Source organism: Sarcophilus harrisii, chromosome 1 (assembly GCF_902635505.1).
Source record: "Sarcophilus harrisii chromosome 1, mSarHar1.11, whole genome shotgun sequence".
In the NCBI taxonomy this organism is placed as follows: domain Eukaryota; kingdom Metazoa; phylum Chordata; class Mammalia; order Dasyuromorphia; family Dasyuridae; genus Sarcophilus; species Sarcophilus harrisii.
Window position 1 is genome coordinate 696,980,798 of NC_045426.1, and position 9,475 is coordinate 696,990,272.

The 9,475-nt window shown below is 42.7% G+C and overlaps 1 long non-coding RNA gene across 2 annotated transcripts; it reads right to left on the reverse strand.

Moving 5' to 3' along the window:
- Positions 1 to 2,254: 2,254 nt before the first annotated feature.
- On the reverse strand, positions 2,255 to 8,920 carry LOC116421470. Of its 2 annotated transcripts, none has more exons than XR_004231835.1 (3): positions 8,787 to 8,920; positions 5,898 to 6,002; positions 2,255 to 2,549 (listed from the first exon to the last, which is right to left on the reverse strand). It is a non-coding gene; the product is annotated as an uncharacterized LOC116421470 (long non-coding RNA). The 2 variants fall into 2 exon arrangements; XR_004231836.1 differs by lacking the exon at positions 2,255 to 2,549 and adding an exon at positions 5,147 to 5,307.
- Between the last annotated feature and the right edge of the window lie 555 nt (positions 8,921 to 9,475).

Consider the following 9,475-nt stretch of genomic DNA (forward strand, 5'->3'; position numbering starts at 1 on the left):
GGAAGCCATGAAGTCTAACTCTTCCATTTTATCAAGGAGAAAATAGGTCAAAGAATATAAGTGACTTGCCCTGAGATGAATAAACAATGTGTCACAAATAGGATTTCAAACCAGAGTCTCTGACTCAAGAGGCTAGGCTCATTCCTCTGTAGCCTAGGGTATAGGGATTTTCCCTTGCTTCTTGAATATTAGAAATCTGATGCCCCTTCCTCATGTTCCTGAGCATCCTGTCTATCTCAGAATGGATTCTTCTTCTTCCTCAACCCTCCCTCTCTACCAAAATATTTGGGGGAAATTGCTCTAAATATCTGAAATCTCTATTATACTGAACCTTGTAAATTAGTGGTATCAAGCTCACATAGAAATTGGTTAGCATCTCTGTTGTAATCACCCACTTAGCCTCATCCTTAGAATTAAACAATGAATGAATGAGCCCTTTAGTTCATTCTATTCATTGACCATCACTGTGTTGGGCTAGTTTCCACTTTTTTTTTTTTTAATATACTTTCCTCGGTCTCTTAATGATCCAGGCTCCTGGTGATACACAATTCCAATCCCCGTCCCCACAACATTTTCATCCTGGTCCCTTGGTGACAAAGTGCATTAGTGAGGAATTTGGAATCCTGGGACAATGACAAACCACAAATACTTTAAATGCATTCTTAGTTGATGAAGGTGAACATTGCTCTGTGGTGAAGAAAAAGAGAAACAGAGCAGAGAAATAGAGACAGAAACAGAGTGACAGAGAATGACAGAGAAAGAGATCTTAAGACACTGACATAAGGTTTCTGGGTTTGTGGGAGAAAAGAATATTAGTATAACTTACTCATTTATAAGTGTACTATTTTAATTAATTACTTGTGCTGACCATAAGAGACATTTCCCTGCCTGTTCCTACTCTGGGTTCCTGGACTCTCAAACCATGCTGTCTCATCCTCAACTTCCCTCAGTATCTAGGACCTTGTTCCCCTAGAACACACAACTATCCTGAGGTCTTCTTAACCTGCAACATCTCTAAATAGCTTCCTTGCTGTTTGAGGGTCAGGTTAGTCTTCATTCGTACTCCTGGCTTCTGGACTTCTAGACAATGTTTTTTATGCCAAATATTACCATTCCTTCCTTCCTGCCTTCCTTCTTTCCTTCCTTCCTTCTTTCCTCCTTCCTTCTTTCCTTCCTTTCTTCCTTCCTTCTAGTAAATTTTAGGGTTTTTTTTTCATTTTCTTTGTGTCCCCATTGTTTAACATATAGTAAATGCTTAATAAATACTTGCTGATTTACTGATAACATTTCCTTGTAGACATTAACTTCTTTAGTCCTTTTTGAATTCTCTGTCTCTCCCTCTCCCACCTTCCTGCCCTTTGGATTTCTGACTGTAAAATCCACTTGACATTCTCCTGAAATCACGAACAAGTCTTTTTCTTTGTCTTTCATCATATTGACTTCTCCTCTTCCGGGGGAGTACCATCTGGCCTGGTCAGTTTATCCTCCATCCCCTCAGTCTATTCCTGTCTGGCTGCTTGTTTCCTTAATTCATCAGTTAGACCTTATTAAAGGTTAGGTTTTCCACCATTTTAATTACATACTACACCGGAACTCAAAAAGGATGACTTCAGAGCACTTAACAATTGGGGCCTTGTCACTTTCATTTAATGCCTACCTTTGCCCATTGTGGGGTTAACCAGTAATTTTCCCTTTCCCAGTTTTCCTTTGTGTAGCCTGCTCACCTTTACTTTCTTCCTAGCATTTGCACAAATCACGAGGTTGCTCACGATCTCCTCACCTGTCATTGTGCTCTGGGGTTTACAAATTATTATTTTTACCATCTCCCTCTGGTTCCATCTTCCCCCTCTAGGGCCACACCACCTCCTCCTGACAATGAATAATGCCCTTTTCATAAACTCAAAGGCACTGAAAAGTAAGGGGGAAGCAAAGAATCAGTGGAAAGGGATGACTCAGGTGGGACAGTCTGGGAGCTGTAGAGATCACAGAAGTGGAGAGATAGAAGGGGCCCCATCAGCCATCTAGTCCAGTTCATGAATGAAAGAAAACCTCCTATAAAATCAAACAACTAGTGGTCCAAGCTAGAAGATGGGAGGAATGGAACTGCAAACATGCAGAAAAGGGAATTAGCTTTGGCAAGGAGGAAGTATTAAAGGATGAACAGATCCACAGAATTTAGATGGAAAGGATGCTAGAAATGTCAGGGAGATCACAGAATCAGAGGATTCTGGATCTGGATTTTGAAGAAAATTTAGAAATCATATAGTTCTTTTTATTCTAGAAGGGAAACCGATCCTCCTTTCCCTAAAATGGTCATCCAGTTTTGAGTGGTGGGCTTTCAAATAGTAGAGGACAGCGCGAATATACATAAATATATAAAAATTGTTTGCAAACTTTCAAGTTCTCTATCCATGCTGGGTATTTCAGCAAATGCTTAACAAATGCTTTTTTCTTCATGGAACCATTGCTTCCTGTGTCCCCTTAAATTCTCTTCTCCGGGTTGACATTCTTAATTCCTTCAGGTGATTCTATCACACCATCTTCAGCTCCTTCATCAGTCAATCAAACAAGAAACAAGCCTTAATTAATTAAACTCATTATTTGCCAGTCATTCGGTAGGTGCAGGGAAAACAGAGAAAAGGAGGAAATTGTTCCTGCCCTTAAGGGTCTTATGTTTTCTCGGGGGAGACGTATAGATAAATATCACACATGAGCTCCCTTTGGAGTAGACAGCAGGGAACACTGGAAGGGAGGGCATCAGAAGCTAGGGGAGATGGAAAGGCCTTTGGCTGATCTCTTGTGCTGGGCTGGGAATGTTCGGCTGGATCAGGACTTCTCAGAGGTGGAAGTGATCAAGGAAGATCATCCCAAGCTTTGGGGACAAGCAGTGCAAAGGTTGGTTTTTGGCTTATGCTCGCTCATCCCCAATCACCCATCCACCCCTACACACATGGGTCCTTGCATATAGTAGGCGATCGATAAGTGCTTGCCCATGAATGGATAGAACAGACAAAGATGCGTTTCTAGACAGGCTATAAGCAAAACAGCTGCAGTGGAGATGACAAAAGAATGTCATTCATTCTCTTTGCAGTAGGGAGGGGATGGTGAGGGAAGCAACGCAGAAAAGGAGGGAGGATGAAAGGGATTGGAAGGCACTGGGCTGGGAGGGGGTGGGCAATGGGAAGTGGGCAGGTTGGAGGGAGCTGGATTGGGAGAAAAGTGGGGAGTAGGAAGTGGGGAAGTGGGAAGGAGTTGGGTTGGGAGGGGAGTGGGGAGTAGGAAGTGGGGAAGTTGGGAGGGGAGTGGGGAGTAGGAAGTGGGGAGGTGGGAGGGAGCTGGTTTGGGAGAGAAGTGAGGAGTAGGAAGTGGGGAAGTGGGAAGGAGCTGGTTTGGGAGGAGGGTGAGGAGTGGGGAGGTGGGAGGGAGCTGGGCTGGGAGAGGAGTGGGGAGGGAGCAGTGTAGAGCAGGTTACTTTAGGTGACACCAGCCACCAAAAAATCATTTTGTCTCCCAAAGTGATAAAAGGGGATGGTGTTCTTCTCTCCTATTCCCAGTCATCCCAGCCCAGTCCCTTTCTCCCTTGAGGGCTCTCAGCTAAGAAAATACACATTGCATTTGACTGCACAAAAGGTCCCAATCCTTTTATCTCTTATTGCTTTTCATGTTCCCTGGGGCAGCTTTGCTAGGGACTGTGGCTGGCCTCTGGTGTGTAGCATTTGAATGTTCTGAAGGCTAATGAAGTGAGGGCAGTGTGTGTGTGTGTGTGTGTGTGTGTGAGGGGGGGAATGGGGGGGGGTTATAGAACCTCTCTCTCAATCCAGCCCCTTTTGGAGGAGGAGGAATCCCCTTTGCAGGAGAGCTCTGCTTCCTTGGAGTCTGCTTCCCCTTGCTCTGCTCCTATGGAAACAAGGCTGCCTCCTCTGCCTTTGAGCACGGTGACTACGTGGCCTAGGTGGGCTGTGGGGGTGGTCCTACTTAACCTCTACTAAATGGAGGTGAATTCTGAGGTGAATTTCTCTCTCCATTTCCCCACTTCTTCCTCTCCTCTCCTTACTCCCCCTTTCCTCCTCCCCCTCTCCCCATTTCATTTCTCCTCCTTCCCCTGCATCCTTTACATCTCTCTCCATGACTCTCCTGTCCTTAATCCCCTTTCCTTTCTTTCACTGTTTCCTCCTCCTTCCTCTCAGACCCAGAGTCCCTTGCTTTCTGCAGGGCTGGGGCTCAGAAAAAGGGAGATGAGTGGCTGTGGGTCTCCAGGTTGGGGAGGGGCTTCAGGTTCTAGGACCCTCTCTAGGCTGCAGTTAGCATGAAGCCTAAAGCTGAGAGCACACGGCCTTGCTGTTTTATCTCCCCCATGTCTCGTCTTTCCACTTTGGGGTGAATAAGATAGAAGATGGCTATGGGATTATGAGGTTAGAAGGTCAGGAGAGAGATCTACCTGAAGTTTAAGACCTGGCGTCTATGCTGGGCTTTGCTGGAAGTCAGACAATGAGAAGCCAAGCCCTGAGTTACCTGTTTGGTCCAGCCTGGCAGTAGCAGAGCACTGACTCGTGCATCCAGCCATCAGGCTACATTTGGAAAAGAATTTGCAAGGATGAATACTGAATAAAAAATGGTTTAGAATTGCAGCTAGTTGGTGCAGTGGATAGAGCACAAGCTCTGAAGTCAGGAGGACCTGAGTTCAAATCTTGCCTCAGACACTTAACATTTCCTACCTGTGTGATTCTGGGCAAGTCACTTAACCCCAATTGCCTCAACACCAAAACAAAACAAAACAAAAAACTGGTTTAGGTGTGAGCCCATTTTCTCCAGGTGCTACAGAGCAGGGTTTCTTAAACTTTCCACCCACAACTCCTTTTTTGCCCAAGAAATGTTTAAGTGATCCCATGTCCATAGATATATAAAATAGATGTACAAATAAAACATTTACTGATAATAAATCATTATTTTGTGACCCCCACATTCAGTTAGGAGCCCTTGCATGGGTCTCAAACCAAGTTTAAGAAGCTGGGATATAAACGATAGTGTACCCTCAGTTGTTGCAGGGGAAAAAATCAAGTATTTCCCTTCTTTCTCTATCTTTGAAGTCGCTATCCCATTGGAAAAACTAATTGATTTTAATTGAACAAATGGAACTGAAGCTTTATTCAATAGTGGCTAAGGTGAGGAGTGGGAAAAACACACCAGATTTGAGACTGAGGCTGAGGTTGAGAAGCAGTCACCCCACTTCCTCAGGGCTTCCACTTGGGGCAGCTTTAGCCATCCTTGCCAGGGCCAGTGAGTCCACTCACTAATGACTTGGATGTACTTCAAAGAGAAACAGAGACCAAGCCAGATGTTCCCATTTAAGGCTTTCCTAGTAGCTAAAATATAACCAGTCAAGATCTCTTCTTTCTCTGTATCTTATCTTGCTCCCTCCCCACTCTTATCTCCCAACACTGGGATCATGTGACTAATCCTCCTTTCTAAGAATGGCAATATTTAGGCAATCTTTCTTCTACCCAAAGTGGTCCAGGGATCTGAGCTTTCAAACTAGGGATTATCTGCACAGTGGCCCTCGACTGCCAAGAAAATGTTCTTTTCTCCTTTTCTCTAAGGGTCTTTATTTTGGAAAAAGCCATTCTTACTTTCCCTTCAGGTCCTGTGCCGACTAATGATTTTTCCACCATGTTCCCATAAGGATACAACTTATCCTGCTCCTCAACCCCTCCACTGTCTGGCTCCATTTTATGTATTGTCTTTCCCCATTAAAGTATAAGTTTTTTGGTGACAGGGACTACTTTTTATTTTACATGGATCCTCAACATTTGTACGCTTTCTGGAGGATAACATAAAGTGCATAAAAGTTCTTAATAAGCGCTTGTGGGTTATTTATGTAACAAACTTTAAGTACTTACTATGTGCCAAATACTGCAGACATAAAGAGCAACATGAAGTAGACATTGCTTGTGTTCTATTGCCACAAGGTCACTAGTGACAAGACTTGCACTCTCAAGATCTTTCTGCAGAAAGGAGAAAAGAAGGGAGAAAACAGAGTTCCTCTGCTTCCTTTTTTACTCTAGTTGGTACAAAAGGGATGGATCCTCCTGTGAATATATACCATAGCATCAAAAGTCCAGACCAATCAATCTATCTTAGAGGCCATGATCATAAGAGAAACCAGGAGGACCAAAGGGAAGTTCCAAGCCAGCCAATTCATCCTGGAGGCAGCCCTGGTCATATTTAACACCACAAGTATTTAATATTTAATTGAATACATGCACCTTAAATGTAAGCTCCTTAAGAGCAGGTTCTATGCTGTTTTTCATCTCAGTATTTCTAGGTCTTAGCAAAATGCCTTTTACATAATAGGTCTTTCATCAATTATTTCTTAAATTAAATCAAGATTTCTTAAACCACTCTCCTCAACCGGAGACCCTTTAACAGTTAATAATAAAACATGCAACTTGGGGATTTTCCTGTTTGACTCTTGGGCTGGGGCCAGCTTTTTAAAGTACACACTTTATCTGTGGGATGAGATTTCAGAACATGTTTGAAAACACATAAACTGCTGACCTTCTGAGATATGAAATGCCAGTGCAGGAAGCAGGCGACATATTCTTTGGGGCAACACAGTGACCTCTCTGACCTATCCCATTGCTTGTGCTTTCAGTCTTTGTCATGGGAGGAGAAATGAGTTTGTATTGAGCTGTCCACATTTTTCCCACAATCAGTCAAGCAAGCAATGGCTTCATTCCCTTCCAGACTGGGTTTTTGATTCTAATGATTTTGCTATCAAGAAAGACTCCAAATACACCCTTAAGTTGGACTTTCCCTCAGGTCTGGTGCCTCCCTCCTGAAACCTTTCTCTGCCATGCCAGCCCCTCCCCTCTCATTGCCCCTTTCCGGATCTTTATTTTGGAAATATCCATACTTCCTTTCCTTGCAGGTTCTGTGCTGACTTTAATGACTTTTCCGCCATGTTCTCATAGGGCAGCTTTAGCCATCCTTGCCAGGGCGAATGAATCCATTTGCTAATGGCTTGGATGTACTTCAAAGACAAACAGAGACCAAGCCAGATCTTTGTTAGGATTCTTTCAAGGTGCTAACTCAGTGGAATTGATAGAGACAATAACTACCTAATTTAGCAAGGGATTTAACAGCTCTTTAGTTCATTAATGTACTTAGTACTTATTAGAGTTCCACAAGAGTCATACCTTTAAGAGAGCATATATAAGGAGGAACCCACTAAAGGACAAGCCCACTAAGAGACAAGCCCATTCATGGAGGTGGAGTCAGATTCATTCCATATCCCACCTTTGTGCTGGTGGGAGATTTGGAGGGAACTAGGGGCTGAAGCTGGCAGAGGCAAAGGACTAGCCGCAGGAACCAAGGAAAGGCCTCTAAGAAAATTAACTGGGTCCAAGGAAGGAGACAAATAAAAGGAAACAATAAGGGATTTGGACTGACTGAATTTGAGGTGATTATTACTGAAACTGAAATGAATCTGCCTCCAGAAGCCCCCCAAGAAATCTGCTCCCAGAGAACAATATATTTTAGAGAAGAGAATACTATAGATCTTCACTTTTAAGGCTTTCCTAGTAGCTGAAATATAATGGGTCAAAATCTCTTCCTTCTCTGTATCACACCTTGGTCCCTTGCCACTCTATCTCCCTCCACTCAATCCCTCCACTGTCTGGCTCCCTTTTATATATTGTCTCTCCACATTAGAGTATATGTTTCCTGAGGGTAGGGACTTTGTTTTATATGTATACTCAATATTGAGCACAGTTTCTGGAAGATAGCACAAAATGTATAAAATTTCTTAGCAAATGTTTGTTGCTTACCTATGTAACAAACATTAAGTACATATTATGTGCTGGACACTGCAGACATAAAGAGCAATATAAAGTACATCTTGCTCTCAAGGAGCTTATATTCTATTAGGGCAGAAAGCATATACCTTTAGAAAGATATGTGCTGAGGGAGCTAGGCAGTCAGGTGGATAGAGCACTGTACCTGAAACCAAGAACTGAGTTCAAATCCAATCTTAGACACTAGTTGTGTGACTCTGGGCAAGTCACATAATCCTAATTGCCTCAAAAAGAAAAGAAGAAAAAAAGAAAAGCATATATCTTGTCTTTCTCGTGCCTGCAGACTGTGTGACCATGGAGAAGAAGGACTGAAATTATCCACCTGGTTCTGTGACTTAGGGTCTTAATAGGAGACTCTGGCTATTTGGGGCTTAGGATGGAATAAGATAACCACATAGTTCCCCCCCAAATACACACATGCACAGCATGCCTACATATACATACCTTGCAATGGTCTTAGTATTCAAAGCCAAGCTTCAAGTAGTCCTCCTTGCTAGTTCTCTTGTTTAGCTTAGAATTTAGAATCATATGGAACCTTAGGGGCCAATCCTCTTGTCTCATAAATGAGGAAACTGAAACCCAGGTGGGTTTTGCTTATTATATTCACAGATGATAGGATGCTGATGAGGGTTAGCTAACACACTAGATAACAACAACAACAACGATTTTGACAGTGAAACATTGAGCTGAATTTAATTAAATAAAATGTAAAGGGATACACACACACACACACAATCTTATGTTTTAGTTAACTTCACAGGTACAAAGCCGGAGAGCTATACATGAACAACACTGCATTTGAAAAAGACCTGGGGGTTTTAGTGGACCATAAACTCAAAATAAGTCAATACAGTGATATGATATGTTAGAATTCTTCCAAGGTGCTAAGTCACTGGAATTGATAGAGACAATGATTATATACTTAGTACTTACTAAAGTTCGGCAAGATTCACATCTTTAAGAGCGCATAGAAGCCTTAACCAGGATGCACTTCAGGAAGCCCACAAGCCCACTCTCAGAGGCAGAGGCAGATTCATTCCATTTTCCACCTTGGTACTGGCTGGAGACTCAAGTGAAGGAGAAAAGACTTTAAGGAGACAATGAAGGATTTGGACTTTAAGACCTGGCTGCATTTGAGGTGATTATTACACTGAACTGAAAGGAAGGCTGCTCCCAGAAACCCCCCCAAGAAACCTGCTCCCAGAGAACATCGCACTTTAGAGAAGAACATTACAATGATGTCCAAGAAAATCGATGTGACCTTAGGCTGCATTAAGAGAGGAATAGTGTCCAGGACTAGAAAGGTGATAGCTTCCCTGAGTCAAACTGCATTTATTATCTTTAGTTCTGGGTACCAAGGTTTAAAAAGGACATAGGTATGCTGGGTAATACCCAGAGAAGGATGACCAGAATGGTAAACAATCTTGTATTTATGACATATAAGTTGAAGGTATGAGTGATATTTAGTCTGGGGATGGGAAGATTTATTGGCCCCATTATACTTGCCTTTAAGTATTTTAAGTGTTACTATTTGAAATAGGTACAGAGTCATTCTACTTGGCCCCAGTGGGGCAGAATAAAAAGTTTGGGGTAGAAACATCAAAAAAGTAAATTTAAGCTGA